This window comes from Cydia fagiglandana, chromosome 15 (assembly GCF_963556715.1).
Source record: "Cydia fagiglandana chromosome 15, ilCydFagi1.1, whole genome shotgun sequence".
Classification (NCBI taxonomy): Eukaryota; Metazoa; Arthropoda; class Insecta; order Lepidoptera; family Tortricidae; genus Cydia; species Cydia fagiglandana.
The window spans coordinates 11,829,358-11,841,799 of record NC_085946.1 but is presented as its reverse complement, the minus strand read 5'-3'; the positions used below and the strand labels follow the sequence as shown (position 1 = coordinate 11,841,799).

At 38.5% G+C, this 12,442-nt stretch overlaps 1 long non-coding RNA gene across 1 annotated transcript; it reads right to left on the bottom strand.

The window, feature by feature from the left end:
- On the bottom strand, positions 1 to 7,823 carry LOC134671100 (uncharacterized). The gene is made up of 2 exons (XR_010099174.1): positions 7,048 to 7,823; positions 1 to 107 (listed from the first exon to the last, which is right to left on the bottom strand). It is a non-coding gene; the product is annotated as an uncharacterized LOC134671100 (long non-coding RNA).
- Between the last annotated feature and the right edge of the window lie 4,619 nt (positions 7,824 to 12,442).

Sequence of the window (12,442 nt, the reverse complement as noted above, 5' to 3'; positions counted from 1 at the left end):
TATTAGAAACCTCAATATTATTTTTGAAGACCTATCCATAGATACCCCACACGTATGGGTTTGACGAAAAAAAATTTTTTGAGTTTCAGTTCTATGTATGGGGAACCCTAAAAATTTTTTGTTTTTTTCTATTTTTGTATGAAAATCTTAACGCGGTTCACAGAATACATCTACTTACCAAGTTTCAACAGTATAGTGCTTATAGTTTCGGAACAAAGTGGCTGTGACATACGGACGGACAGACAGACAGACAGACAGACAGACAGACAGACAGACAGACAGACAGACATGACGAATCTATAAGGGTTCCTTTTTTTGCCATTTGGCTACGGAACCCTAAAAATCGACGATGTTCCAACTCTCCTCTGTTACAACTCACCTCGGTCTCCCTAATTGGGAATATTACGGGAAACTCTACGTAGGGGGTGCCACTACCACAAACCGCCTTGATGCATCAATGTCATTTTTTATTATCTTTGAAAATTTATCAAAAAACATTTTAAGGCACAGTATGTGTAAGTTATTCAATGGATGTCTATGGTTTACGATAGGCGCTAGTGCACTCTGGGGCCCATTTCTCGAACGATATTAGTCTAATATTATTAGTGTGTTGTCATGGCAACCCATACGATTTGACAGTTCGTGGACTAATAATATTAATCTAATATCGTTCGAGAAATGGGCCCCTGGTGGCAGGACATTGTGGCTATAATTGGGTACTTTCCTATACTTAAAATAAATTATTTCACACCGTGCACGAAATAAAGCACCAGATAATTATTAGAAAAAAATAGATAGCAGTTATTTTTAAACATAATTTATATTTAATAAATCGGATGGAAGTATAAAAAGTAGGTAAGTTGACTGTGACGTCACTACACGTTTTCATATAAATTCCGTACAAATCGTTTTGACAGTTCTAAAAAAAGAAGCTGATTTGACTAGTAGGAAAGTAGCCAATTACATTAAGTATAATAAAGTATCTGTCTTTTTTCTGTGGTGAAAATCCAGACCGACTATCTTTACTATTTCGTGATACTCAGATAATAACAATACCTATTCAAAAACGTTACTTAAAACCGTTTAAAAATTATCAGCACCCAAATCTTGCACGCACCTTGCATAAGACATCGCTCATCAACCGCAATTTATGAATTTGCCAACTTAACGCGTAAAACCAACAAAACTAATGAATCAAAAGCAAGGTCCATCGTGCAACCGGTTCCAATTCAAGATCAGTACATCAATCATGTGCATTTCTCACAAAAAATATCTCATTTGCAAACCGTTGAGACTTTGCCGCAGCAAGCGAATGAGCTACAATCGATTCGATCGAATGAGTTTCATCGTTTCTTCACTATGACAAGGTTCCACAGCGGTTTATAATAAAAAATGGTTTACTATAATTATGTATTTATCATCATATGTACGTTAGCTTACATAACTGTTGCTTACAATGGCCGTTGAACGTTTTGTAGTTTTTGTTTTTATTTCGGAATGATTTTAATAATTATGCACTACATCTGTAGCTTTACTACTCATGCGCAGGTACTTTAACGTCGATAATTTTCTAAACCGCCATTAGCGAGTTTCGAAATAATGCTACCTATCGAAAGTGTTCTAAATTCATAACGCAATTTCAAAAAAGGTAAAAAACAGCAACAACATCTCAACTAGTATTGAGACTGCAAATTTCAAAACAGCCAAAGTCGCTATGGAATTAATATATTGACTTGGTTGTTATTTAATTAGCGGTTTTAATTGTTTGATTGATTTGGGCGATGACTCAGCTAAAAAACTCGATCGCTTACTTTAAGTTATTAAGTTCTATATTGTATGATGACAATAGTAGCCAATCATATATTAAAATCTAGTTCACATTTGGATTTAATAGTATTGCCCGTAAAAAAACTATGCGCTTGTGATTTTTTCGATTGCGTGATAACTGATAAATTGAGACGCAAAAAAATTTATTTGAAAAATTCCTGAAATGTTTAATGAATTAGTATTATGTAGGCACAATATCGATATCTGTCACCTAAAAGCACTTGTTCACTCATTGTTCACTATTTAGAGCTGATGTGTTGAAGGTTGAAATTTTTATGATTATTAGATTATTGCCAAATTGCATTAGCAGACGGCATCCAAAGGAGAAATATTAGAGGGCCTACAGCGAATAATTTTCGTTACCTGTCTCGCTATGACTTGCATGTTCGAATTGTTCGAGCGATAGTAGGGCAGATAACATTATTACGGTAGACGCTCTGTCGCCCAAGTGCATACCTGTCCTATCACTTTGAATTTAATTTATAATTGCAGCTATCTCGAGATTAGAGATTCTTTGTAGATATATCAGCTAGTCACTGTATGGTAACGGTTATGGTCGAACAGTAGACAGGATAGTGTGGTAAAACAACCAACTCGTTTGCGTTGATGTAAGGCGATGAAAGATTCCAATAACGACTGTTTTGCATACCTCTGTATCTACTAAACGTCATAAATATGCGTGCAGCTATGAACCATGAAATGTAAATGATGCATTTTACTTCAGCACGTTTTCATACATCAACATCACAGTGGCGAGGCGTCTATAAAACTCCATTCCACAGGCTTGCTTAATGTGAGACGATTGAGCTCACGAAAGAAAGAATGAGCGCGCCGCACTTGAGCTAGTCAATTTTATTAGTCTCACAAAAAATAAGTTTAAATTAACTCCGACTTGTTCACGGACGTCTGACGCCCTACCACAGATACTTTGCTATTTCAAAGTATTTCATATCAATCTCGTGCGTGAAAATAATTATTGAAAATAGAATTTTGCGTAAAAATATTTACTGAGAGCTTTCTAACACCGCTCGAGACTGATGTAGGTTTTATCTCGCTGGCATCAATACCTACGCCTTTAGAACCACGATATGGGGCCAAATTCGACATGTACAACTGTCAGATTTCGCATCCACGTCAAATCAACAGTTGATTTTATTGCATACTGAGTGTTGATTCCATCAACGGCGGATAATATCATTTGGTACAACCAAAACTCCACTCTAAACTAAGGGTGGTTCGGTTTGGTTTGCTTGTCACCCTAACTGTGGATTGTTAATGTCAAATGTTGACATTGTACGTATTCGAGAATTTATGATTTTTCCCACATCAACGGGAGATCAACACGATACGTCAAACGTCGCTTGTCGAATAGGGGTCCTGGTTTAGGCCCAGTTGTAGATTTCTATTACAGATTTCTATCTCTAGATTTTCAGTTATATAGACTTCCAATTCTACATAATTGAAATTTATAAATTTTATAATATTCATAATCTCTGTCGGCCCGATTCGAACTTTAGGATACCTACGTCAAATATATCGGCTTATCGGCTAGATAAGTACGATATGGATTGGATAAAAGTAACGTTTTTGTTTGAAAAAACGTCACATTTGACACTGGCATATCCAATCCATATCGTACTTATCTAGCCGTAATATTTGATGTATCTATTCTTAAAGTTCGAATCAGGCAGATGTCTCACGTAGCCTATATCTAATTTTCACATAGGTCTTGTAGAAGTTCTTTTTTCGTATTCGTAATAACTATAACAGAACGACATAACTTACGTCAGGTTACATGGTGTGTAATTATTATGCAAAAATAATACAGACACGTTGTAATTTGAGTCAGTATCTGCCGATCTGAACAGTGCATTGGATATTCCGACTGCGTTGCCAAATGCATCTACGGGGAATTGATGGTGATTTTATCTTTATTTTAACGATATTTCAACACGTTTACACTCGAGTGACATTGGTTGTAATATTGTTTTGGTATATAAATCATATAATGATAGGTTCAGAATCGGATAAGTAGCGAACGTTGCGCTCAAAAAATATCTGAACACGAATGTTTTGCCAGGGGTTTAAAGTGCATGTTTAGATAATTTAGAGCACTGTACTTATAGTATTTTTGATGACAAGTTACAAGCACACACTTTAAAAAAGGCAGTTATATTTCAACAATAAGATACCAACATGATATCGTATCTGGATGCGTCTTTTTTTAACTAGCACTATTTTAACAAATTCATCCAAGAAGCACTACCGTACAGTCGCCATCAGATATATCGGAGCGGCCAAGGTGCTCACAAATATCTGAACACGCCTCTATAGTCAGGGAGTTAGAGCGCGTGCTCAGATATTGTGAACATCTTGGCCGCTCCGATATATCTGATGGCGACTGTACAAGATATTGTATTATTTTAGTATCATGTCTTTAAAAAATATGAACACTTCACTTGATATTTCAATCGTTGCATGGTTTTTGGCACTAAACAAAAGGATTGCACATTGCACACATATTATTTTCGATACTCTTACTACTGTTAGACCATATAATATATATGTATGTTAACTAATATACATACTTATACCTACCTACGAGTTAAATGTATTGCTACTACCTGTTACCTAGGTTAGTATTACACAATGTTCTTTCAGACAGGCTTATCGAAGCATTATCGTATTATTAAATACTTGTAATTAGTCTGTATATTTCAGCCATGCTCTAATAATATAACGCGAACTTATTTTGTATAAAAAATTGTCTAGATACATTTTGCTTTTGCTTTTAGTTGTTGTGTATAGCTTGCTCGTGGTTTTCCTCTTCCTCTCCTAGCTTCGATCTTGACTAAGAACCGAGGACCGCGAAAACTGGCGCATACTCCACCGACAAGAGCCATGCTCTTAAATTATGGTGATGATGACGTTTCGCTTGAAAAAATATGGTGGTCCCCTAAAAACTTGTGCAACGTTCTTTAAATCAAAGTATTTGAACGTTTTAATATCGCGTTTAATGAATTGAAAATACATACCGCCTTTTTGAGCCCTTTACATCCGTTCAAATAATTTTATTTCATGCTTGAAAACTATCGTGGTCACCCATGACAATATTTTGCACAATATTTTTTGTAAAAACCTTTGCAGCCTACCTACAGCGTTATTTGTAATTAAAAAATCTAAAGTGAAGAGTTCTTGAGGTCAAGATATTTTTTAGTGAAAACATTTTTGAATAGAACGAGAAACATTATAATAGTAGAAGAGCCGGCCGCAAATTTTCTAACCGACTTGATACCACGATGAAATGCACAATGGTTTCCCATAAAAGTGATGCTAAGTCCGAATTCGATAGTCTGCCACGGCGGAACTTGCCGAAAGTACGAAAAAGAAGGCCACTTCCGGTGCGAAAAAAGGGGGCTGATTTAACCCATCTGATACCGAAATAATAGTTATGGCAGCAGTTAGAAATTTACATGTAGACACATAAAAGCGAAGTCTGCCAGTATTTTTTTTGCCGGAAGTGCTTGGCAGACGCTCTCAAAGGTGGCCAACGGGACCCCTAATTTAACCCATCTGATACCACCATGAAACCAATTCCAGTCGGTAGGTATGAACCCTCATGTCAGGAATATATAAGTCTGCCAAGGCTTTTCCTGCCGAAACACCTTGGCAGACGAGATTATGTAAGCAAGGTCGGCATCGGTTACCCTACACTAACCCATCTGATACCACCATGAAACCAATTCCAGTCGGTAGGTACGAACCCCCATTTTAGGAATATATAAGTCTGCCAAGGTTTTTCCTGCCGAAACACCTTGGCAGACGAGATTATAAACAAGATGACCATCGGTTACCGTACACTAACCCATCTGATACCACCATGAAACCAATTCCAGTCGGTAGGTATGAACCCCCATTTTAGGAATATATAAGTCTGCCAAGGTTTTTCCTGCCGAAACACCTTGGCAGACGAGATTATAAACAAGATGACCATCGGTTACCGTACACTAACCCATCTGATACCGCCATGAAACCAATTCCAGTCGGTAGGTATAAACCCTCATTTCAGGAATATATAAGTCTGCCAAGGCTTTTCCTGCCGTAACACCACGGCAGACGATATTATGTAAGCAAGGTCGGCATCGGTTACCCTACACTAACCCATCTGATACCACCATGAAACCAATTCCAGTCGGTAGGTATGAACCCCCATTTTAGAAATATATAAGTCTGCCAAGGTTTTTCCTGCCGAAACACCTTGGCAGACGAGATTATAAGCAAGATGACCATCGGTTACCGTACAGTAACCCATCTGATACCACCATGAAACCAATTCTAGTCGGTAGGTATGAACCCTCATTTCAGGAATTTATAAGTCTGCCAAGGCCTTTCCTGCCGAAACACCTTGACAGACGAGATTATGTAAGCAGCATCCGCATACGAGGGATCCGTATTTTGGGATTATACAGATTACGGACATTATTAATAGCTGTAGGCTTATTTATTACTTTATGCTTATACATATTTGTATATTATTGTTAAAATATATTTATAATTTATTAAACCTAAACTTAATACATTGGGAATTCATTACCTGCTTACGGCAGTAGTAGGGATAAGTGGGTGAGTTCTGGCTCACTGAGCCAGGCCAACAGTCCCTCCCCCTTTTTTCCCTTGTTGAGGCAACCTTGCCTTGAACCCAAACTAATGTCATTGTAGCTCGAATCTAACCTAATTTATTTTTATTGCTTTTAGAATATTTCAATTATCTACTTTTGCAAAGTTAAATGTTGAAATCTCTATTTCGAAAAATGGAATTTTAATGTGACTTTAACACGTTCACTGCGTTACGGGGGCTTTAAGCCCCGTACGATGTCATCATTCAGTGCGAAGTTAAATTTATTTTAGAAGTTAAAGGGGGAGGGGAGGGTGCACACATTTTACCACTTTGGAAGTGTCTCTCGCGCAAACTATTCAGTTTAGAAATAAATGATATTAGAAACCTCAATATCATAAGCGATAAGACCGCCTGTTGTTACCTCTATTGTCTTTGTTTATGTTATTGTCCATTTATTGTAAACTAAGTGTATGTGAGGCGTGCAATAAAGAGTATTGTATTGTATTGTATTGTATCATTTTTCAAGACCTATCCATAGATACCCCACACGTATGGGTTTAATGAAAAAGACATTTTAAGTTTCAGTTCTAAGTATGGGGGACCCCCAAAATTTATTGTTTTTTTTTCTATTTTTGTGTTGAAATCTTAATGCGGTTCACAGAATACATCTACTTACCAAGTTTCAACAGTTCTTATAGTTTCGGAAAAATGTGGCTGTGACATACGGACGGACAGACAGACAGACATGACAAATCTATAAGGGTTCCGTTTTTTGCCATTTGTCTACGGAACCCTAAAAAGGAGGTATTATTTCGGTTTTTTAATGTTTGATATCTCCGTCATTTCGAAAATTATTTTTTTAGTTGAGTTGTAACTTGTAAGTATATATGTCACCGTAAAATTGTAAAAAGCGTTAGTTTATAATCTAACTAGCGAGATTGTAAACTGTCGAAAGATTGTGTACCGTAACTTAGTGATTACAATTTTACGGATTGTTTTTCGGTAGATTATAATCTATCGACAAGAAACCGTAAAATTGTGAACCGACACACGAGGAAACGCACCTCGCATGCTGATTGGTCCGTCTTACAGTACGCCGTTCTGTGTCCATAGAGTTAAGAATCAAACACGGGTGTCTGTCATATTAATAAAATACGCTTCAAATATTGTGATATCAAGTACCTATGTATTTGTTATTAGTTAAGAAGAGTATCAATCATTCTGATATTATTTAAGAAAACATAGTAACATAATAATAAAATCAGAAACGTCACTTTCTCGTGAAACAAAAAAAATATACAATAATAATAAGAGAGTCGGTCAGGGTCTCCGGCATGTCTTCGTTGGTTGGAGTGGACCTCAAGGGGACCCGCAGGAGTCTCAGCTCTGGCTTGCCTTCATTGGCCGTCCAGAGAGGAGTCGCTAGAGCTATATGCTCCAGGGGTGGAAGTGAAAGATGCATAAGACGCGAGTTGGCGCAGTGGCTGGTAACATCCACTGGGTAGAAAGCTGCGCACACCTCTCGACACCCCTGAGCCGCTCACACCGATGTTGCGCCTGGCCGTCTTTACGATGGCGCATCAGGTGCCCATCTAACGAGTGGCGAGCCACTGCCTGCCTCGATAACTTGTGCAAGCAATGTTATGGCAGGTGTCCGGACTTCTTTGCAATAGCCCATTGTTTTTTTCACCCAAACTTAAACCATAGACCAGTACTCTGTCCATATTCTCTACAATAGCTTACAATGCCTGCTGAAACCGGTTCACGGGTATCTATTGATGTATCCGTGAATTGGTTCCAGAAGGCGTTCTATATGACATCAAATCTCTCCAAACGGCCTCTACGTGTTGGATCTATATCCCCACGTAATACGCCTTATAAATGACCGGGCTCGAAAGACCCGGGTGTTTTAAAACGGAGATACAAATAATAGTTCACCCGATATACGTCCCACTGCTGGGCACGGGCCTCCTCTTATGCGCGAGAGGGCTTGGGCTATCATCCCCACGCTAGCCCAATGCGGATTGGGGACTTCACATACACCTACCATTTTCTCACGATGTTTTCCTTCACCGAAAAGCTAGTGGTACAACAATACGATATAGAATCATGAACGTTACATTCTTGCTCTTAAGTTAAGGATGACCCACGCTAGACCAGGCCGGGGCCGCGCCGGAGCTTTCGGAGCTTCGTTTTCCATGGAAAGCACCACGTGATCACCGATCAGCCGTCATAGAAAATTACATGTCGGACGCCTCGGAAATACAACTAAATATAAAAGTAAAAATCAGAAACGCAGCAATATTTCCCCTCTTTTTTATCATTTGAAATCAATTTACAGTAATCAAAACACTGTTTGTTTTCATTCGACAACAGATCTATGTATTTATCGACATTAAAATATGGCGGCGCGCGGCTCACAACGTTCAACCAATCAGCGCTTGAGGCGCGTTCCTTCGTACGCCAGTTCATAATATGACGGTTTCACTTCGATAGATTATAATCTAACGAAAAATAAAGCGTTAAATTGTAAGCAGTATGTTAAGGTACACAATATTTCGACAGTTTACAATCTCGCTAGTTAGATTATAAAGTAACGGTTTTTACAATTTAACGGTGACATATACATACAGATTGGTTCCGTCTTTGTCAAAACCCAGTTCTGATGGTGAGATTTATGAGGAATCGAGGGCACTCTTCAAATCTTGTAAGGGTGGTTCACGTTTGTGTGGGATAAATTCAAACTCTAGCTAGAAGAAGCGGCACCCCCTCATTTTGTTACAATTATTATGTTGACAAAATACGCCAAGTTTGTAATCTTACAATCTTAACTACAAGGGGGTGCTCAAACACTTTGAAATTTTTCAAATTGTATGAAAAAAAAAAATAAGTTACTATTTTTTTGATTTTTATGTAAGTAGTAGTTTTCACATTATTTGAAAGTGTGATTTAAAAGATATTATTTTGAAAGAAAATGTTTTTCTACTTCAAAACTTATACATCACATGTGCAAATAGTGTGAAACCAGATATTTAAATAAAATTTTGAATCATAAATACTCTTTTTGTTGGGTTTCAAACAACATACAAAATTTCAACGTGGTTAAGCACCCCCTTGTATAGTTCGTTTTTTTTAGCATTAGAAAGAACTTGCAAGAAGGTAAGCGATCTTAACATGTCTTTTAATTGAAAAACGCTTTTCAACATTCAAAAACTATTACTTATGAAAGCAGACGAATATAAATGGTCGTACTAGATTAATAATTGTTACATACACTCGCGTGCAAAAGTATTGCATCACTTTGCATTTTTTCCACTGCAGCCAATCATTTTGTAAACCGGTTATTTTCCATTAATTATTTTAATGGGATCATGTCCCTTGAAATTTTAGCTTTACGAAAAGTTAAAAAACATGGAAAACGGCCCAGTATTTTTCAAATTATCGGCATTTTCCCGATTTGTGAGCGGTTTCGCGTTATCACGCGAACGAGTTGCGCTACCCTTGACCTCTATAAAACGGGGGGTAGGGGAGGGGTTGTTATCAGTCACTTATCAAAAGTTGACCGGTACACATCTCCGCATATTTTCCCGTGAAGAAGACCTGTGAAAAATAGAAACCACTGATGCTGAAGTCCGCCAAGTCGTCCAGCTCCTGCAAGAGGGGCGTAGCCAACGTTCAGTAGCTGCCACGCTGAATTTAAGTCAATCTACAGTTTGCAGAGTTTACCAGAGGTTCCAACGGACTGGATCCTTTACTTCAAGACCAAGAAGCGGCCGCAAAAAGTGTACATCAGAGAGGGACGACCGCTTCATTGTCACAACATCTCTCCGAGATCGACACCTGACAAGCGTTGCCATCCAGCAGCGTCTGTGTGAGATACGAGGAGTGGCTGCCAGTGAGTGGACAATAAGAAGAAGACTCAAGAAAGCGAACTTGATACCCAGGAGGCCTGCAACAGGGCCCAGATTGCTGGCGCAACACCGTACAGCCCGAAGATAGTTTGCAGAAAATCATATGGACTGGACCATTGAGCAATGGACCCCAGTTCTCTTCTCGGACGAGTGCAGAATATGTTTGAATGGATGTGACCGAAGAGGAAGAGTCTACAGAAGGCCAGAAGAACGGTTCGCCCAATGTTGCTCCTCCGAAAGGGTCGCCTATGGCGGTGGATCCGTGATGTTCTGGGGCAGCGTTTCCTACGACGCGCGAACAGACCTGGTTTTCGTGCCTGGCGGGGGCCGTGGCGGTGGATTGACCGCTGCAAAATACATTACTGACATCCTGGAGGAACATGTTGTTCCTTATGCCGGTATTTTCGATGAGGGGTTCATCCTAATGCAGGATAATGCCCGTGTCATACCGCTAGGGCCACCGCAGCCTACCTTCTCGAAGTGGGCATCGACACCATGGACTGGCCAGCGATGAGCCCGGACCTTAACCCCATTGAACACGTGTGGGACTACCTGAAAAGGAGGATTCGGAAGCGGAATCCTGCCCCGGCCAATGTTGAGGAGCTGAAGGGAGCCTTGCTGGAGGAGTGGGACGCTATTCCACAAGATTTCATTAGAAAATTAATTAGGTCTATGAAAAACGCTTGATTTGTGTGAGGAGGGCTAGGGGTGGCAACACCATGTATTAATTTAATAATAATAATTTATTTGTATTAAATAAATGACTTTTATTCTTAACTTTCCTAAATTTATTTCTCGACCATTATGTCGCTACTTTCAGTTTCTGATTTTTTTGTCTTCAGATTTGAAATTTCATTAAATTTCCCAATTTTCTAATGCGTTAGATTATAAGCTTTCAGTTGATACCAAAATTTTCAGAATCGGCTCTAGAATTACAAAGATATTGGGTGCGGACGAAAAAATGCAAAGTGATGCAATACTTTTGCACGCGAGTGTATTTGCCGTAACTTATTTTTAAAATGTGTTTTTCAATTAAAAGACACATCAAGATTGTTAACCTAATTTCTAATGCTAAAAAAAACGAAGTATAGTTTAGATAAATTAAGAAACTTGGTGTATTTTATCAACATAATAAGTGTAACAAAATAAGGGGGTGCCCTTTAGGAAAAAAAAATGTTTTTTGAACCACCCTAACATATAGTGATACTGGTATATTTTAAACAAACCAAGCATTTACATTCAGAATTGTGACATTTGATGAAGTGAAACTGCTGATGATGATCAGAATGGAACTCTTCAACGACGCATAGCTCATGTTTGGGGATTTGTCCTCTTCGTTATGTTTGTTAAGCACGTTAGATTTTTAAGTCATATTATCGTGAAGCTCAAGTTCTGATGATGGGATCCATAAGGAATCGAGGGAACTCTACAAATCTTAATGGCATTGTATAGTGACTCTTGTATTTTCATCAGGCAAACAAGGATTTACATTAAGAACAGTGGCATTTGATGAAGTGGTATTGCTGATGGTGATCAGAACGGAACTCCTCGACGACTTGTCTTTTTCTAATTGATTGTTAAGCAAGTTACCCCAACAACTGGCAAATCAAACAAGATTTTGAGTTCGACTTCTACCTGAACCTGGACCCGGACGCGGACCCGGACTCGAGATCGCGAATTCGGACACGGACCCGTTTTCTATTTGGTTGGTGTAAATGGAGTTGGTGAATTTTTTGATTAATTCGGGCGAAAACTGGAAGGTTAGGTATCATAAAATGTTCATGAAGAGAAATTGTAAGAGATGGTATCATTACCAACAACTGTGGAAAATACTGTTTAGTTACTCTTTATTTAAAAATAGCAAAATCAAATTGCATGATTTCATTCGTTTTCTCCACTGTACACAGAATAAGTAATGATATTTAGACTAGACAAAAAAAATCAAAATCGCTTTCCTTCTTGATGCGACTGGCAAATCCTATTACTTTTTGGCAACCGGGTTTTTTAACCTAATTAGACCCCGCTGAATCCGAATTTGCGGTTGCTCGATCGAAATCTTGACCGGAAGTGAGATATTTGACATTAA